The sequence below is a fragment of the Linepithema humile genome, chromosome 6, assembly GCF_040581485.1.
Source record: "Linepithema humile isolate Giens D197 chromosome 6, Lhum_UNIL_v1.0, whole genome shotgun sequence".
In the NCBI taxonomy this organism is placed as follows: domain Eukaryota; kingdom Metazoa; phylum Arthropoda; class Insecta; order Hymenoptera; family Formicidae; genus Linepithema; species Linepithema humile.
In genome coordinates, this window is record NC_090133.1 from 22,554,480 (window position 1) to 22,573,359 (window position 18,880).

General features: G+C 38.3%; 2 protein-coding genes across 2 annotated transcripts in view; one reads left to right on the top strand and one right to left on the bottom strand.

Annotated features, from left to right (window-relative positions):
• LOC105672942 (uncharacterized) overlaps nt 1-18,880 on the bottom strand; it is a 131,160-nt gene that overhangs the window by 13,305 nt on the left and 98,975 nt on the right. The gene's annotated exons all lie outside the window — the stretch shown is intronic.
• LOC105672941 (uncharacterized) overlaps nt 2,652-18,880 on the top strand; it is a 37,688-nt gene continuing 21,459 nt past the window's right edge. The window contains exon 1 of the mRNA XM_012368220.2: nt 2,652-2,935. The gene's annotated coding sequence lies outside the window, so the exon portion shown is untranslated. The remainder of the gene's footprint in view (nt 2,936-18,880) is intronic.

Below are 18,880 nucleotides of genomic sequence, written 5' to 3' on the forward strand. Positions count from 1 at the left end.
TCGTTTTCGCACGAGCTTCCACTGTTACCGACGCCGTTTCCCCTTGTTACTTCGTACCATTGTCTGAGCCACACTACTACCGTGCAATAACGTGATTATTTGCGCGCCAGACAAGACAAAAAAAATCGCTAAAGCAATACGTACAGAAAAAAGACGCTTTTCTATCTTTCGCAAATTTTTGTATTCTTATTCGCTTATTAAGGAAGCATTTGGGGCCGTCTATCTAAGGATGTTGCAAACTTAAATTATTAATCACACACAGACAGCTCGTAAGATATACTGTAGCCTATACAGCCCTTTATTCTGTCAGACTTAATAACACTGCATGTAATCGAGCGCAGGATAATCCATTCACTTCAAATCTTTCATGTGCGTTTAGTTGACGCGATAACTTTTAGCAACTTTCGATATGTTAATGAGAGAAGTTGAGGCACTTCAAAACATAATCTTGATAGTTTAATATGGTATATCAGATATGTGACGACAATGTACATCAAAAGAAAAAGTAATCGCAATATAATATAATTAAAGTATTAAATTTGAAGCATCCTTAGATGCTGCACATAACTTTGCTCAGAGTATTACAACTTTAGTGCATTACTTCTCCAATAATAACATGATGTTCAACTATTATAGCGAATATCGACGCTGTCGAATTACGCGTACACGTGCGAATAACCATATTACGAGCTTCAAATCTGCGCAGGGAATTTAGCCAAGCGCATAAGTAGCAGTATAACGATCATAACTATGAACAAGCGTTTGTATCAAATGTATTACCAGTGGATCTGAAGTCTCTCTTTGAGATATCACGTTTCGGAAAACGCTGATATACAGGGTGATTCAAAATAACCTGATGTCCTTGCAATGCCATATTCTTGAGCAAATTCTGAGACAATTTTTCCTTTTACAAAATTTTGTCCGAAGCTTAGTTTTCGAGTTATAATTGAAAATAGGTAGCAACTTACGAGTTTGATACAACGGGCAGGCAGGGACGCGCAATGTATAATGAGACTGTCAAGTGTTTACTGTCGTCTCATGACGCATTGCACCGTCCCTGCCTGTCCGTTGTATCGGACTCGTAAGTAGCAAATTATTTTCAATTATAACTCGAAAACTAAGCTTCGGACAAAATTTTGTAAAAGGAAAAATCGTCTCAGAATTCGCTCAAGAATATGGCATTGCAAGGACATCAGGTTATTTTGAATCATCCTGTATACAAATTGATCATGAGAGTATATTTGTCCTTGGGGATCTTCCTTTGCTGATACGGCGAGTTTTGGCAGCGTCGCGTAGATTAACCGAAAGCGTCATCGATGAATATACCGAGAAGTGTACGCACTTCAAATATATTGAATTATATAATAAATAATTTTGGGATTTTAATGGGAACAATAAATCTACTTTTTAGTCAGGCAAAGCACAGTTTAGTTACACGTAAATTAAATATTTGTTTTTCAAAATTGTAAGCAAGTTTTGTTCGATTTTTTAAGCGTGCTACGTAAAAAATAATAACAATTTATAAAAACCGAAATTATTTTTTGAATTATTAAGTTATTTTTCTCCCGGTAGATTTTTATTAATCATTATACATGCACATAAAAACTTCCTTAATTCTTTTTATTCTTTCCTCCATTGCCTCTCGATTCTTACTAGACTCTCAAATTTCAGCTTCTCCAATTCAATTTCGTTATAAGGCTTTCATTATATATGATTGTAGTTGCGCCGGCTGTGATGCAGTTTGCGAGTTTTGTGCTATGAGTACTTCTCTTCAAAGATAGCATTCGTTTCGAACAAAACAAGTGGAGCACCCTTCATCCCACTCATCCCACCATGCGGCTTTTGGCTGCGCTAGAAAGAAAGTCTCATCTTGGAACCGATCGCGGACTGCACGAGCCTCCTTCAGTTTGATTCTCATTAAAAGTGCACGATACGAAGAGAAGTGATTTTTTTCGCGATATTAAATTGAGATTTGTATAGCGCACATCAATTCAAAGCTTAATGTACTTAAATTAAATATTTTACTAAAAGTTTTCCAAACTTTTAAATATCGGTTAAATATTATTTTATATACAGTTAATTTTTACAGAATAAGTTATTTTTTTTATTTTGACCTTGTTTTAATTTGCTCTTACGTCATCTTTTAAGATATCACTATGTAAATGCTAGATTGCTTCTTATTTATATCATTTTTAGTACATAATTTTGTATTGTATTGTAGTTCAATTTGTATATACTTATATTCTAATTATAATACGCGTGAGCATTTGAATGTTTATGGTTATTAAAAAATTCTAACTTTAAAAGTGATTTCTCAGGAAACTGGCGGTCTTGACGGATACCAGAGGGTGGAGTGTTTCGGAAATCACTTGCCGAGACTTATAATTTGGTTTAAGTTTTATGAAAAAATCTCCAAGTCGGACGCACCCTTTGCAAAGATTGCTCGCGGGCATTTTTGTGCTAGTGGAATGCGATTCTCGCTCGCGAACGAGTCTCGAAGCGCGCGCCACTGTCAGTAAATCGATGCGAGGGAGACGACGCGATCCTCGCCCTCTATTCCACCACCGTTGCCGCTGCCGTCGCTGCCGCCGTCATCCACCGCCACTACCCCCGCAGCCTTCTCTCTTCGGTAATTTAAGCTCCGACTCGGTTCAGCTGAGTTCAGTTGCGCCACTTGGTTGTGTGGTTCGCGTGCTGCCGCAAGTTCGCGAAAGCTCTTGTACACGAAAGATCCATTCCGTTTCTTTTTTTTCTCGACTCACGATTTTATCTTTTTTTACATCAATCTTCTCTTTTTCAATTTTTTGCTCTGTTTTTCTTTTATTTCTCACTCAAGAGGTACGTGAAGTGCACGTACTGAAAAAGAAAAAGCTTTAGGAGAGAGTGCTGCGAGCCGTCGATGTTTCTTCTCGCGGAGGTCTACGATCGGCACAAGGTAAATAGCCTTGCATAATGGATACAATATGTCTTCTACAGTACAGTATACTACATATAAAAGAATTGTCTGAATATGATTATTTTAAGTGCTAATCAGTTTATTTTTATCATACTTGAGCGTGACACGGCCGCGCCACTTCATTCACGAGCGCGGCTCACGTCAAACACGCGGCTGCGTTCCTCCATACAGTAGCGGTGTTTCATATCATGCTGAGTTTATTATATTCTTGTTATTTAAAATATATTTTATTTTTCAATTAAAAGTAGTGACAATATAGTGTGATACTATATTTTTTCCTTACGCATTGCTATGCGTAGAATGTGATTCAAAAGTGTGGCGATATATTAATTTTTTTTTAAGTATTAATTTTAGAAAACAAAACTCTCGAGTAAAAAAATCGTCTCGACTATGAAATTGCGTGATATAAAAATTCACGGCGCTCAAAGTTTATTGTTACATATTTTCTGATATAATAAAATAACTTTCTCTTCAAATATCTATTTCTGTCATGTTTTAAGCTCTTCACTTTGTGCAACAGAATTTCCTATTCTTCTCTATTGGAACCGGATCACTTATTTACTTTTCATTTCCTCTGTGCAAAATTCCGAGTCTTTTTTTATATTGGATTGTGTAGTAAGTAATTTCAGAGTTTTTAACAAATAATACAATTGTTTCTTGTGCAGCACGCTTAAAAAATCGTAATACGGACCAAACTTTGACAAATCAAAAATTTAATTTATGTGTTAATTAAAGTGCGCCGTTTGCCGATGAAAAAGTAGATAGATTCATTTGAAAATTGTTTATTACATAATGTACAAAAAACCGGAAGTTATTAGATTGAATAGTGAAATTGTTGTGTGACGTATACTGAAATGATTATCCGTCGAATAAACTTTGATAATAGAAAGATTGCTTTCTTAAGAAACAAGGAAATTCTGTAGAGACCGCCAGATGTTTTCGTCGGATTCATTGCATGCAAAGAAAAGGCGCGATAACTTTCATATCTACGGTGATATCGTCGGCATGCTTGCCAGTAAACCAAGAAACAACAATATTCTCTTAGCTCCTGATTGGAACATTATTCGCAAACACGTAGGAAGCAGTATGCTCGAAATCTCATTCATTGTACGTGCCAGCTTGTTCGCATTGAATGAAAGTATTCACGGTATTCATGGTAGTATTCTGATCGCTCATTCGCGGGCATAGCAAATTAATTATTCTAAAAAATGTAAATGGCGGATGGAAATGAATAAAAAATTCGCTTGCATTTTTACGAAAGTTTTACCGAGGCATATTATATCGGTTAATTCGTTATATTTGATATTATCATGGGCGAGGTGCACCTCTGCGCGTTATTATTTCCAAGCGCGATATTCTGTAGCTCAATAATTGCTCAATAATTACTGACTTAACAATCAAAATTAAAGCGGTACTCTAATTGAAATTGTAGTTACACGACATTAAACATCTTCCGTATGCGGTATTATAAAATTTAACAAGTGAAGCAAAAGGGTTCTCCTCGGTCGGAGGGACCTGCAAAAAGAGACCGCGTAATTAATCATTGATATAATATTTTAATTTTCATTAAAAGCGCACGATATTTGAAACTGCATCGTTAAAGCGTATCGATAATGGCAAAGCGACGATCAAAGAGCGCATTGCCTTGTGCAGATACCCGTTCAAGGGTGTGCGTCAGCTACGAAGGGACACTCGAATCAACTCGAGTGTGCGAGCGACAAAAAGCGACCTCGCAATTAATCACGTTGATTCCTCGCGATAATTTTTCATCTTCGATCATCGCGCTTTGTCCGGGCCGGCCCGGCTTCTGACGGTCTCCCCATATTCTCATTGGAAGTTTGTTTAAACTTGATTCCTGAATTAAGCCCGAGAACATACCTGGGAAATTTCATCCGCGAACAATTTCAATTCCGTCTGGGATTCCAATGCGGCCCTTCGAACTACCGTCCACTAAACCATCGCCGCTGCCGACGGATTGCATCGGGAGAAAGCACTCGGTCCGATAACGCTCGTATAAATTAATTCCTCGCGAGATGAAAGGTTTCCCGAATTACGGAATTATACGGCGTTTCGAGTCTCGATTTATCGCTGCCAAAACTTTGCTGTTTGTCGAACTCGCGAATATAAGTTTACGTGGATAAATGTTTCGCCTGCATTCGACGCGCAAAATGTATTAATCCGTTTGCAACTAGAATTGTGTGTGTAACGTCTCAAAAAGAAAGAACGTTTGTATAACAAAAAATTATCAAAGACGAGAAGACATCAGCTTGTTGAAGAATTGTTTTTCCACGGTTGAATCATTCTCTTTCCAATTATATCATTAAAAACGGATCATCTTATATAAAAAAGAATAAAATTATATAAAAGACTTCTTTGCATTTCACTTATTTTTGTGTCTCCCGAGAATTTTACAAATATCATAGAACAACTCGAATGGAATCGTAAGACGATGCGGAAAAGAATCGCACGGATGTATTGGAAAAGGGGAGCCGCGTCGCAAAATTTATTCTGAATTCTGCTTCGGTTTCCGACGCCATTTCCATCGTCCGTTCCGTTCTAAAAGTCTCCAAGGGCTTCTACCCAGCGTGTCGGCTGAAATTTCGCGGGATGCGAGCTCGATTTAAGTGCCAGGTGCCAGACGCGCGAATAAGGGCGCGCGAAATACGACGGCGTATCTCCATCTGACGCGAGACAGACGTGTCAGACCACGCGAGCAACATGTACATTCGCGGCAGGCGTTTCTTCGATCAACAAACATTTTGAGATCAAGTGCGTTTGAGAAAATGGCGATCATTTTAAACGCTACATTTAAATTATAATATCTATTTCAAGTTGTGTTGATCAACCAATAATTGTACGGTTAGAACACTTATTAAAATATGATTGGTACCAAAAAACATTATAAATTACTATTATTGATATTTTAATAAATGATCTTCTTTTTCCTGTCGGAATATCCACAATTTTTGAATAAACATTTCGTCATCAGCTTCTCGCCGGTCACACTGCAATTTATTAGACATTCTATATATTTTTTCTGCAGTTTCTGCGAAAGCTCACACATAGCACACATAAGTTGCATGTTTTCCATTTTCCGTGCTTGATACCTCGAGTGCGCCCAGCCAGTGGCGCTCGTATTGACTCTCGCCATGGCTTTAATCCAAATTCACCAGCGACGGATATTTCCATCAAGTCTCTTAAAGGTTCTCTCTCTCGCTCTTCTTTTCTCATCAGTTATGCATGGAAATAACCGGCGGAAAAACTGATAATCCGAGCTTGCTTCGCAAATTGAATTCCAACGCGACGGTGTATATCTGGGTGCCCAACCGACCTCGATGCATTCGCGACATCACAAATTGGTCCTGATGATCCCGAGACCTTCGCGTGCAGCAGCGTGCAACGGCGTGCATTAATGTATGCGCCGACGTGCTCCATGTTAGAGCCGACGCCAATTTCTCCTGAATTCTGTTTAGTTGGTAATTAATATCAATTTAATCTTATACACATGACAGGATTAATTACGCGTGCCATTTGTCCCCGCATGGATGATTCCATTGACTTCGCCGGACGCCCTACGTAGCATCGCTCGCGCCCTTAGATCTCAATTCCGAGAATTAAACGCTATTTAATTGAGAGAATTCATTGCCTTTTAATTCCCCTCTCATTCTCTCTGCCATCTCTCCAGACTACACTTAAACAATGATGATATAAGCGATGTAATGATAGGAATACTTAACTTGAAATATTACGGGAATCAAATCTAGAATCACTTCTAGCTTCTTTGAATTCTGAACTCCATATGTCATCGAAACATCGAGAGAAAATTTGTAAATTTGTATTTAATAAATAAAACATAATCGCGACAATAATTGTTCCAGATTTCCGAATTGTGCTATAAATAGAACAAGAATAGTATCGACGTTGACGGATTCTTACGATCTGATTTAACATGCGTGTCAAAGTGGCTCCCAGGCGAGCTTCCTAATTAGACGAGCTTTAATCAGTTGCTTGATTAACTTCCATGGTACAAAAATGCTCACCCGTGGCGCGTAAAGTGAGACAACAGCCATGACGACATGCTGCGTGCAAAGTAAATATACGCGAATAGAAACGAGCTCGTAAGCTCCGCTGCATGGCAGGAGAAGGATTGATTATATATTCCGCGAAATGGAAGACGCAGCGTTAATCGAAATATTTTTCCAAAGAAATCAAAATATATATCCAAGTCGATTTTCAAATGATAAATTTCCGAGATGGCAGAAAATACATGAGAAAGTTTTGCCAAGATGACGAGTCGACGTGCACGCATTCTCGTTAACATCCTTCCGTAACATAAATGTTATGTCATTCTTCGCGATATTGAAGTAAACGAATACAGTTTGTTCTTTTCATATTCTTTGTATATCGCCTCTCATTCTCGTTGTAACTACTGAACGGCGAATTCCTTTGGCATCGGAATATTGAAATCATCTTGCACGTAATTAAGTCGATGAGAGTTCTGTAATGAAATGCGACTCATTATTAGCTGTCGCACGAGAAAGCACTCTTTTCCATGTTATTACCTCACCAAAGGAAGCGTCTTTCCACTCCACTTTTTTAGTCACACGACGAAAGTTCCACCGTAATTACTTGAAATGCAGAGAAAGAGACGAATGATCCAATAAAATTTCAAAAGAATCTGAAAGATTCTTATATTGTGCGACACGTCGCATTTCAAACTTGAGACATTCTTTCACTTTTATACTTCGATCTATTTTTAATCTCTTGACTTAACGTGTTTGGATTTCAACTACTCTGTTATATCAATCGATTTTGAAGAAACATTTTCAACAACTTAGACATGAGCGGACAAGCTCAAGAGTTCAGAGCGATCTGGCGTGATTTACGACACAATTTGATTGAAAATTTATATATTCGACATATTTATTACTGGTCGGTTTTTTTTCAATTTGCACGACAGATATGCAAAAGTCTTCCTTGTATTGTATTTAATTTAGAAAGTTTATTGTAGAAGATATCCTAATTGAGACCGAAACGTATGTTAATTTTGTAAATATGTATATGTATAGTATTCATATAATTATTTTTAATCTCGCTACTATTTTGTGAAAATTTCTCTAAGCTGATAACACGCTTTCAGAATATAGAAAGGAGATTTGGTCGAAATGAGAGAAGAAAAAAAAAAGAATTATAGTCCTTACGTGATAATGGCAATATGCTAGTGGCCATAAGGGAAGCTGGGCTAGTGGCTATAAGAGAAGCGTCAGCATTGAAATCGCGCTGCACGCGGCAATTCGGAACTACTTTCCTGGATGAAACGCGCATTTTTCTTGAGCATAAAAGTCCATCGACTCGTTATACTATCTTAGATTCTCAGTTAAGTGGGGAAAAGCATTTGCCGTTCCCTTTTTCGTCTGCAACCGCGCTCTTTTTCCCGTCTTCCTTTTTGGTCGACCGAATCTCCGCCGCTATAGAATCTCTCGTCCCGCTTCGAGAATGGGATCGTCCTATTTCAATTTTTTAAGACGTTGCCTATTCTTAAAATTCCTCCGAGAAATATCTGAGGTTGACTATTGAACACGCGTTGTTTCGAATAATACAAATGAGTAACGATACAAAAATCTAATTTCACGATCGAGTATTTAGACGATATTCGATCTCTCGTGCGTTTTTTATCTTTCCTCTGTGTTGCGTCTGTAATAATAGTTTGTTCATGCTCGTACCTCTCTTTGCCGATTTCTATCACATCTAAAAATTAAGAAGTCGTTCGAACAGTCGATTTAACGTCTTGTGAAAAAGATTCGCCGAGATTTTTACGCAGTTACACGATTTATTAGGGCTTACTACTTCACATTGAAATAATGGCGTAACTGTTGCTCCATAAATCTGTCGAAAAAGCTTCCTTACGCTTCATTTCCCGGAATTTCTCTTTCATCGTTTTATTTGACTTTCTGCCGGCGTAATATTCCGCGATTGATCGAGCAGGCATTCGAGCTCGCGCTTCATTATATTTGTAGCGCGGCTACAATAAATCTCAATTTTACCAAGTAGCCTTTTGACCCTGTTTTCACGGCCGAATAATCGGCCCCGCTTTCTTTACTTTTGTTTACATCCGCGATGCGGTCGGGGCATTACAAATCTCCAATGTAAGCACGTCACGGGAGGAGGTAAAACGAAGGAAAAATAAACGCGACAGGTGAAACGAAGTGCACGCGGAAGTACGGTTGTGGGATTCGCCCGTTGGACCGTGAATTTCCGCATCACGGAGACTTTGCGGCACGATGGATGATGGCTTACAAAACCCGTAATGTCGATCGAGGTTACTCGAGGAATTTTCGACCAGTGAGATGGAATCACAAAAGTATCCTTATATATTCCAGATATCCGAATGTCAATATCTTCTTCTGGATTCACTACTTTGCACTGCTCGCATGTCTCTCGTCTCGTCGCGTAACTAAATTATCAAGATGCGAAAGGAGAAGCCGCACGCGATGTGAATTCAATATGTTGCGCGGCACGTGGGAAATTACGAAAGTATTGTCTTGACGTTACCCATCGTTTCCCATGTCAGGAAATTCTGTAATCGGCACGCGGTATCTCGAATTGAGTGATGGATTATGACAAACGGTGAAAAAAATGTGCGATTCAATGGGAGCTGCCCGAAAAGAGCACCGATACCGTCGAGTATCGAATATTCGTGTACAGAGAAGAACTGCGACGCGTTGTAATAACGCATCCATGAAATCGTTGGAAAACTACGCGATCGATTCCCTCGTATGTACGTGCGCGCGTTCCAATATACACAGGAAGCGTGCCGATGTTTGCGGATGTCAACGAAGGGCAAACGTGATCGAACAAATGTATTAGGGTTAATGCAACTTCTAATTAGTCTCGTTAAACTGCAGGGCATTACGTTCGAGCTTTACGTCGTGACATGCGATTAAGGAAGCTTCAATCGCGAATACGCCGGCCGATTGCTCGCCTCATAGCAATTTATCCTTGTCTAGAGTCTGCAAATAAATTGACAGGCAAGCGTTACTATCTTTACCGTCGGAAAAACGAACAGATCTATTAAGGAATATCGTTAGATAGATTTAGATTAGTGCAAACAGCTTTGTCAATTCGCAATTTCCTTTAAATCAACCTCCTCGACGGAAAGCGAAGAAAACGCGGCGGTTTATTGCGAATTAGCTGCAATCGTAAGAACGAAACGTCGGAGATAACGGGGAGAAGCAAATGATGATTAGATCGGGCGCAAAGTCGTCGGTGAATCTACGAACGCGTTACGGAAAATTTCAAAAGACACAAGAGGGATTTAATAATACGAGCGGGCCGACGAGTGCCAGCCGCGCACCCATTGCGTAACAAAAGAGGGTGTTACTGAAACGATGTTAACATCGAATGCAAGAACACGTGCGCCCGACAGAAAAGTGCATAGCCGTGCAGTAAAGTGTGCGAACAAAGGGCGTATAGATGTTGTCGAGTAGACACGGTGTAGACGGGTAAGAGTGTTAATTTCGAGTTTACCACACTCAGACGTGCGTGAGCGCGCGCGCGCGCGCACGAAACATACTTCGGCTTTATCGCTGTCTCTCAGATGACGGCGGCGGAAAAACGATAATGCATTTATCGGGCCCCGCCAGTCGCGGAAAAGCGGCTTCTCCTACGGCTAAATGGATTTCCGAAGAAGCAATTTATCGTAAAAGTGGAATAAACGCCCTTTGTCACGATCGTTCGTCCGCGCGAGTGATAGTCTAATATCAGTCATTTCGTTTTCCATATTAAAAATTCCTTGCACGAATTTAGGTCGCTCCCTTAAGAGTGCGATCCTTTCGATAAAAATCTGGCTGCTTACCGTATTTCACAGTCGTCTTTCTCGCCGTAACTAATTACCGGTTAATGGGACTAGATCCTTGTAATTACTACGAGAAATTTATTTTGAGCTTCCTTATATTTAACAGAAAGAGAAAAAGATAGCTAACTCTAAAACAGGAGTAACGTTTTTCATAGATTCTTATCGCTTGTAACGAAGCGAAGAAGATTTTGCATAATATTTTGCGTCTAATTAATACATATGCGTGTGTAAAATGTGTGTAAAAATAATAAAAAAATAAAATACATATTATATTTTCATTTTATATTATATTCTTTCTAAAATCCCATATTGTGCACCATAATCGCTTGTACGGCTATAAATCGATATTTAAGTGCTTTCGTCGATTTATCATCCATAAAGAATATCTAGGTGCGCGTTCGATACTAGAGCGCGTATTGACGTTATTTGGTCGCGACTAGACATGTAACGTTACTGCGCGTCGTAATCCAGCTGTTGTGACGGCGTAGGCGGATTGCGTGACAACAAATGGCGACAAATGCGCGCGTAACCGTAGTCTAACACTGCAATGTGTCATCATTTGTAACATTACAGTGATACGAAACGAGATTAAGACGTTACAGGTCGGGGCGCAGTTTTACCCGGGCGGCCAGACTTATCGCGCAGCGATTCCACTGCCGGCGTTAAGCGATACATTTCTACTGATAGCCAATTTATGTAATCCGATCAGACGCAAGTAATGATTATTCCATTTCAGTACAAGACAGGAACTCAACACAAAAATATAGTAGCAAAGTTCTTTCTCTGTTCGTTTATTTATTAGACGAACAGCAATATATTTTTATTGGCTTCATTTATTATCGGACGAATATATCGTCCCCTTGTAGAAGGAACAAATCAAAGAGACACGGAAACACGAGTTACGTTCAATCACGCGAGTGCTTAAGAATTAAGGGTTAATGCAACCATAAAATCGATTATACGGACGTTTATCTCTCTATTTATAATATTGATATTCTCACGGGAACCTCGAGACCAGTAACTGCTCCCGACCTATTTCGATTGCCCTTTCCCGTGCGCTCACAACACAGACTATTACTACCCATCGCTGTTGCTAACATCGGTGCGTTATAAGCTTGAAAAAGATGAAAATAAAATGAATGAGCAGGCAAAAATTCTCTCTTCTCGCGAATATTACCTATGGAAATTATACATACTGTCGGTTTGCAACAATGGCGTTACAGAACGACGTTGAATTATTAAAAATATTATTCCTTGCGCTACAGCGCGTGGACCATATTGCGGTATCAATACAACCAATACTCGTAGTGTAAATCCGGTTTTCGTCGTTGACGATTCGCGGTGGGCATTAAATTCGATGTGTGCGCTGCCACCATCGATGTGTACGGCATACAACAAGTTTGAAAATATATTCACCCTTTCAGGCCATCGCTATTTATATGCATATCTTTTCAGACAGCTTGTTTCGCTGTTTGAATAAAAATTATCTATTCATTGGACGCGAAGCAAAATTAGAAGCTTATTTTTACGCAGAATATGAGTAACGTCTCAAGCGGTGATGAAAGAAGGTACACAAGGCAATTCAATCAAGTATACGTTTCTAAGTATACGTTTCTTAATTATAGGCTGAAAAAGAACAATCGTAGAACGATGGAATATAGCACTTCACGCTGGTGGAAGCTTATTCGTGAAACTATATTTGGATACTATAAGCTGAAAATTAAACACATTAATAGTGTAGAACGAATAAATGCACAAGCAACATGTAACAATAGTTTTTCTACAATAGCTAAAATTTCAGTTTTCATTAATAGTGTATGAATAATAATACAGAATCAATAATGTACAACAATAGCGTTCACATAATAGCTTATAATATCAATGGTATCCAATTATGAATTATAGTAAAGTTCAGTAGTCAAAATAATTTATATCATTTATTACAAATCGCCAAAGTTTATCTCTGTCCCCGATGGAGATTTAGTGATGATACGCTCGAGAGAAGCTACTTATCGCGGTGACAATTCAACGTAATATTTATAATTAATTCGTAAACGCAAAGGAGTACTGCCAGGGTTTATTTGTCAGCGACGGAGGCTCAGTGACCCGGTGGTGACCCGGTTTTCAGGCTTCTGGCACACTCCTCCCACGACCTTCCCCCACCTGCAAGCACCCAGTTTGCTGGTAGCAGACCCAATTGCTGGTTTCTAACTATCTATCCTACTCTATTCCTGTGGCCTCTTTCTCCGTTGCTCCCGCCGACATCCTAGCACTGTCGGTTGTCGTCGTTGTCGTCGTTGTCGCCATCGTCGCCATCGTCGCCATCGGCACTCAACAGTTTTGACTCTACGATGTTACTTGCTTCGACAATTTTTCTCGCTCCTTTGAACCACGCCAGGCGGCTTTGTGACCTCGAATCGTTGCACAATGGTGTATCGAATGAACAAAAGTCCTCAGGCTTTTGTGTGTAAAAAATATTCAAACGTATCCGCATACAATTTCGAATTATTATCTAACAGGAAATCATAAAAGTGTATTATGCGAATAGCAGCATTTACCCTTTTAATCGCGGAATAATTCTCGCGAGAAATATTACGACGAATACGCAGTTTGATCCGCTCCACTTCGTTCGCGGGAGACGCTCTTTTGCTGGACACTAGAAAGGTCCACCGAGAGATCGATGAGCGTCTCGAGAACGCTGGAAAGTCTGACGGATTTCAAAAGATTTCTCGAGAATAAATGAGACAATTGCAAAGTCGCAGAGGCCTTTTCTGTGAATTCGAGAGCAGTTGGTGGTATGCGAGTTTCAAATATAACAGTCGGTTTCCGCCGAACAAATCTTTATCATCGATATAAAAAGAATGATTAGAAGTGCAATATCTTGAAACGGCGCTTTACCAATCATTTTTCCGCTCTTCGGTATTTTTCCGAAACTCATTAAGTTATTGTACGGCGCGCGGTACAATATCGCGGACATTCCTCCGCGATATTGAATTTTACATGACACTCTCTCGGGAATCCGTAACGGAATCAAGCGATTCGATAATAAATGCTAATTGTGTACGTTATTGAGAAACAGTGAACGTTTGGGAAAATCTATTCAGAGAGCTTCTGTATAATGTTTTGCGATCACGAGATATAATGGTAAATTTATAGTGAAATTAATTTCATTTAATGTCCTTTGCGGTCGTAAAATATAAACTGTATTATATTGTATTATCCTTTTTCATTGCGCAAATGGAGTAGCTAGGAAATTCTTTGTTTGCTGGGCAATTTTTATATAGAAATCCATCGTATTAAAATGTATTCACCGAACAAGAATATATTTTAACAATATGTTAAAATATACGTTTTAATAATTACTTTTATATCTTCGATTTTTATATGAAACTAAAACTATTAACGCTAACAATGAAACCAAAAAGTGTATCAATCTTTTCAAAGTTTATTATAATATTGATTATAGCATAGAGAAATAATATTGTTATATTGTGAACAGCGAAAATGGCATGTGACATAATTATAATACTTGTTTAATATTTGAGAATATATGAACTCAATTTACCGATAAATTTGATATTGAGTTTAAAGCTATTTTTCACTTGAACACACAATGTTTTTTAAACATCAATGTTCCACGCGCGGTAATTGCACTTTCAAACTACCTGATTTTGCCTATTCAATTAAACGGGCTATTTTTACAAAATAATACAAAAGATAACGGGTGAGGTAAACAATCACTAACACGTACGCCAAATCGCAGCACGAAATAGCGGCCAATTCGACAGTCGCATCTCAACAAAAGTTCCACAGATTTTATTGCATTCTGTTTTTTTTCGCCTCTCTTTTTATAAACCAAGGGAAAAACGAGAACATCATTTTTTTTCATTGCGAGTTGACCAATGTGCGACCTCGCTAATAGAATATATTTCGACGGTAGTCTATGTAACAACTATTGTTGTTAGGTTTGGTAACAAGTTTTTCTTGTTCCTTTTGTAGATGTAATGCAATACTTCAGTCAGTACTTTTGGAAGTTCCTTCAATGGCATAACATTGTTATCTTCGTAAAAGCAACGTACTGGATAAGAAGGTGCTTTAAAGAAAATTACCGAATGTATAAAAGTTACATGAAAAGTCTTAAACAATTTTGATTAATTTAAATTTAAGCAAGATTTAGAAATATAAACTTCCAATAATCTTTGATTGGTTATGCTAGATTATATTATCAAAGATCTCTAAAGATAATCCATAAAGGAATATTTCAAAGCAATATAAAAATATTAAAAAAATTTTTTAAATATATTACTTCATATATAAATTTTGCATCTCTACTCGATGAAAACCTATCTCTTCGAACTTGCATTCGAAAATTTGGTCGCTAATCGGAAAATTCCTCGGGTACTACGGCTTTGTCTTGTGCCAAAAGCTATTCAGCAAATGTTCATTTACTTTGGCTTCTCTCGATCCGGGACATGCGTGCTTTACTGGAATATACTCGTACATGGATGTATGTGCATGTGTCGGTAGATTTATACACATATACGATATCGCAAATCGAGGCCGGATAACAACGATAGCCACGGCCAGATCGTATGTTTTCCGATATTTTCTAGCTGCTATTTCGGTCGTAATCACAAGCGAGCTTATATGTATTTGCAAAATCAAAATATATAAAAGCTATGAAAAAAAAAAAAAAATAATCAACGTGTAATGATACAATTGATTTACAGTTTGATGATTTCATGTAAAATTTAATTTTTTAGAGCATTAAAATGGAAACTTACACTCTCGCTACGAACAATTACTATGATAAACTGATAAATAGCTGAATAAATACTTTAACTTTTTCTTGGGTTCTCTCGAAGACGATAATATAATGTCATAATGTGATCAATGAAAGATCAATAAACATCTTGATAAAAATTATTTTTGACACTTAATTGCGGTGATAATTAGAGTGCTGTATCTTGTCTATGCTAATTTAATTCTGCAGCATCGTGCAGCACTTTGTAAAATTACTTCCCCTCACTTAGAGGCGAATGCATTTCTCAAAGTGACGTTCCACGTGTCGCGTTGTGATCGCTAAAGCGTAGTAATAATTTCGCGTTACTTGTGTAATGCGATTATAACGCTACAGAGAAAGCATTCGATTACACACCTTTGTAAATTTGGCTTTGGTAATTAATGTAAAATAACACATACGCAAGACACACACACACACATAATGGCAGACATGACAGAAACTTTTTACAGATTCCTTATAGATATGCAGTCATCTCATTCTCGCATTCAATACTTGTCTTGCTTGGTTCCGCTTTTCACTCAGCGCTCTTAACTTTCACGAAGTATCGGCGAAAATGGAAAGCACAACGACTAGCTATTTATGGCGGCTACACAATGGATGTTGAGTATTTTATTTCTATCAATGGGACAAGATTGTGTAGTCCGATTTCATATCATTTGATCGCGTCTGGATACGGTACTTTATTTTGCAGTTATTCGGACGTGCTTTTGAAAGATTTTATCGCGAAAGAAATATTAATTTAAATTCGCACACGTAAACGTATACACAAAGCGATTATTCGCAGTCTGACAATTCTATTTTGCGATACGGATGAAAAAAACGACGTTTCAAACGCGTATCTAAACGACGTACTAATTGCATCTGTAACAGGTCGCTTACATAATTGACTCGTTATCGAGTTTCCTTCGATTGTTTTCTTAACTTAACAACAAAACTCGAACTTAATAATTAAAATATATTATCTTGAGCTTAGTAAAACAATTTTCATTAAGCACGCATTTTTGTCCGACAACGTCTTTTGCTTCGGTAAATTAATCACACACACACAAAAACATTTGTCAGCGTTTTAAATAATAATCAAGCAAATCTGATTTTTTTTCTTTATGCTCGTGTTTACACTGTCTCGTCAAACTCTTCCGACTACTCCGTCAACTACTTTTTTTTTCCTCAAATTTGATTTATTGTCTTTCTCACTTCTTTCGTTATATTTCACAATAGAGATCTCAAACTTTTATAACAGTTTCGCAACGTCCACCTATCTCACGCGCCTGCCTCTCGCCGCTTAAAGTTTGAAATATTCCCGACTCGTTGGCAACATCTCTTTTGTGTCGTGCAGCAGTTTCTTACTACTCCATAAAATGCGATATACTCTCTTACAAATTGTCGAAGCTTTCCGAGTTGCCGCGCCCTGCTGGGTTAACTAAACATTTTTCGAAAAGTATCTCTTGCGTTCATTTGACGTTATATTATGCTGCATTAATAGTGTACTATATTATAAATATTTCTATTGCAATATAAAGTAAAACTTAATTTAAATTTAATTATTTAATTGTGCGCTGTACGGCACGCATTAAATATACCGTACTCTGTAATTTCTATTAGCGAGAGAATACTGAAAAACCTTGCTCCATGCGAGACAAAATAGTGTCGATTGTACGATCGCGACCGGAGCTTTTGTAGGGCAAGTTTCAATAATCCTCTTAACATTTGCGTAGTTTGTGCAAAGTTATCAAATGCGAGAAAGAAAAAAGGTAAACTCATTTCCCTGTGGGAAACGCGCATTTTATTGTGTGGCCAACTTTTTCCAATATTTTATAAGTAGCGGATCTTCGTTCTTGGCAGCGCACTTCCGTTTATCGGATCTCGGCACCGCACGTGGAATTAAGGTGTCGTCAACTATAGTCCGTAATGATTGCGAACTGGAGCGCGGGATTCTCCGGAACAAGAGTGCTGCTAATCCTGCAGCAGCAACTAATCCCGGGACGTGTTCTGCTCTTCATCGACGAGTCAAATCGCGGATATATACGGGATTTTCGAAATTTGCGAAATTTCATCGTTGCCTTTGACGACCGATACGATTTCCCAAATACGGGTCATGCCGTTTGAAAGTTTAGGCAAGTAATGCCGGGCTGTGTACGTGGAGTATGCGGAGAATAAATACGCGCGAACGTTTATGGAGCCTCATTATAGTTTAAGCGAAATAACCAAGAACGTGAACGGAAAATGTAATGGTGATTCTCAAACTAAATTTGTTATTACATAAGTTTGTCGTGGCCCAATTTCTCTTCTGTAACGCGCGACTCGCGATTTAAATCAAAATCTTGTTTCGACTCTCTTTCCAAATTCCATTTTTTTTTTCTCTATTCCTTACCTCCTTTTCCTTCTTCCTCTGTTTTAATTTTAGTTTTAAACTATTCGTTAAGAATGCTCTTCGTCACAAATCTTGGAGTGCTATGTGAACGCGTAAAAAACTCCGGCATTGAATTTACGGCAAGCTTTGAAAACGCGACTTTGAACCGAATTCCTCATTCAGACAGCACATTTGTTGAAAAATCCTGAGTATCTCGTAACGGCCTCCACTCGATAGCAATCTCTCTTTTTTTTTCCGTCTGTCTCGCTCGCGGGAGATTTGTTGTTCGCTTCCTTTGACGATTGTGTCGCGGTCGATTACAAAAGAAAATTACAAGACAGAATACATACTTTCAGAATGTAAAATATTCTCTCGAGAGGTCATCGGAGAAATATGCAGCCGCGATGAAAAGTTTACACACGGATCGGCAGTCGTAGATGAAAAGCGTGTGGCAGAAAAGATATGAATAATATTTATGTCGGAAGACTGTAAGAGTGTTTATAAAGAAGATTGCAATCGCGATATTTATACAACATTGGTTAAAATAAATTTGAATTCTAAAACGCGTAATTTATCTAGCCTGAAATATTATACAAAAAATTTGTAAAATATATAATTCACGTGTAAAATTAATAATTAAATCAGCAATCAATTAACAATGTTTGCACTACGCTTAACGAATCTGTATCGAACAATCCATGAATTAAAAATAGTGTGATTCATGACACATCAATTTTTTCGCACCGCGTTACGATTTTTCTCATCGCATTCGTGTATATGCGTCGTCTCGAGGATGGCAGACGGCAGCCGTTTGTCCCCGTCGCATACAGGATTTCCAGGATATGTAATCCTCCCATTCGAGCGAGCGCAAAAAAGCTTCCCTCTGAGCAGCGACCGAATGAAGCGCGCGACCCC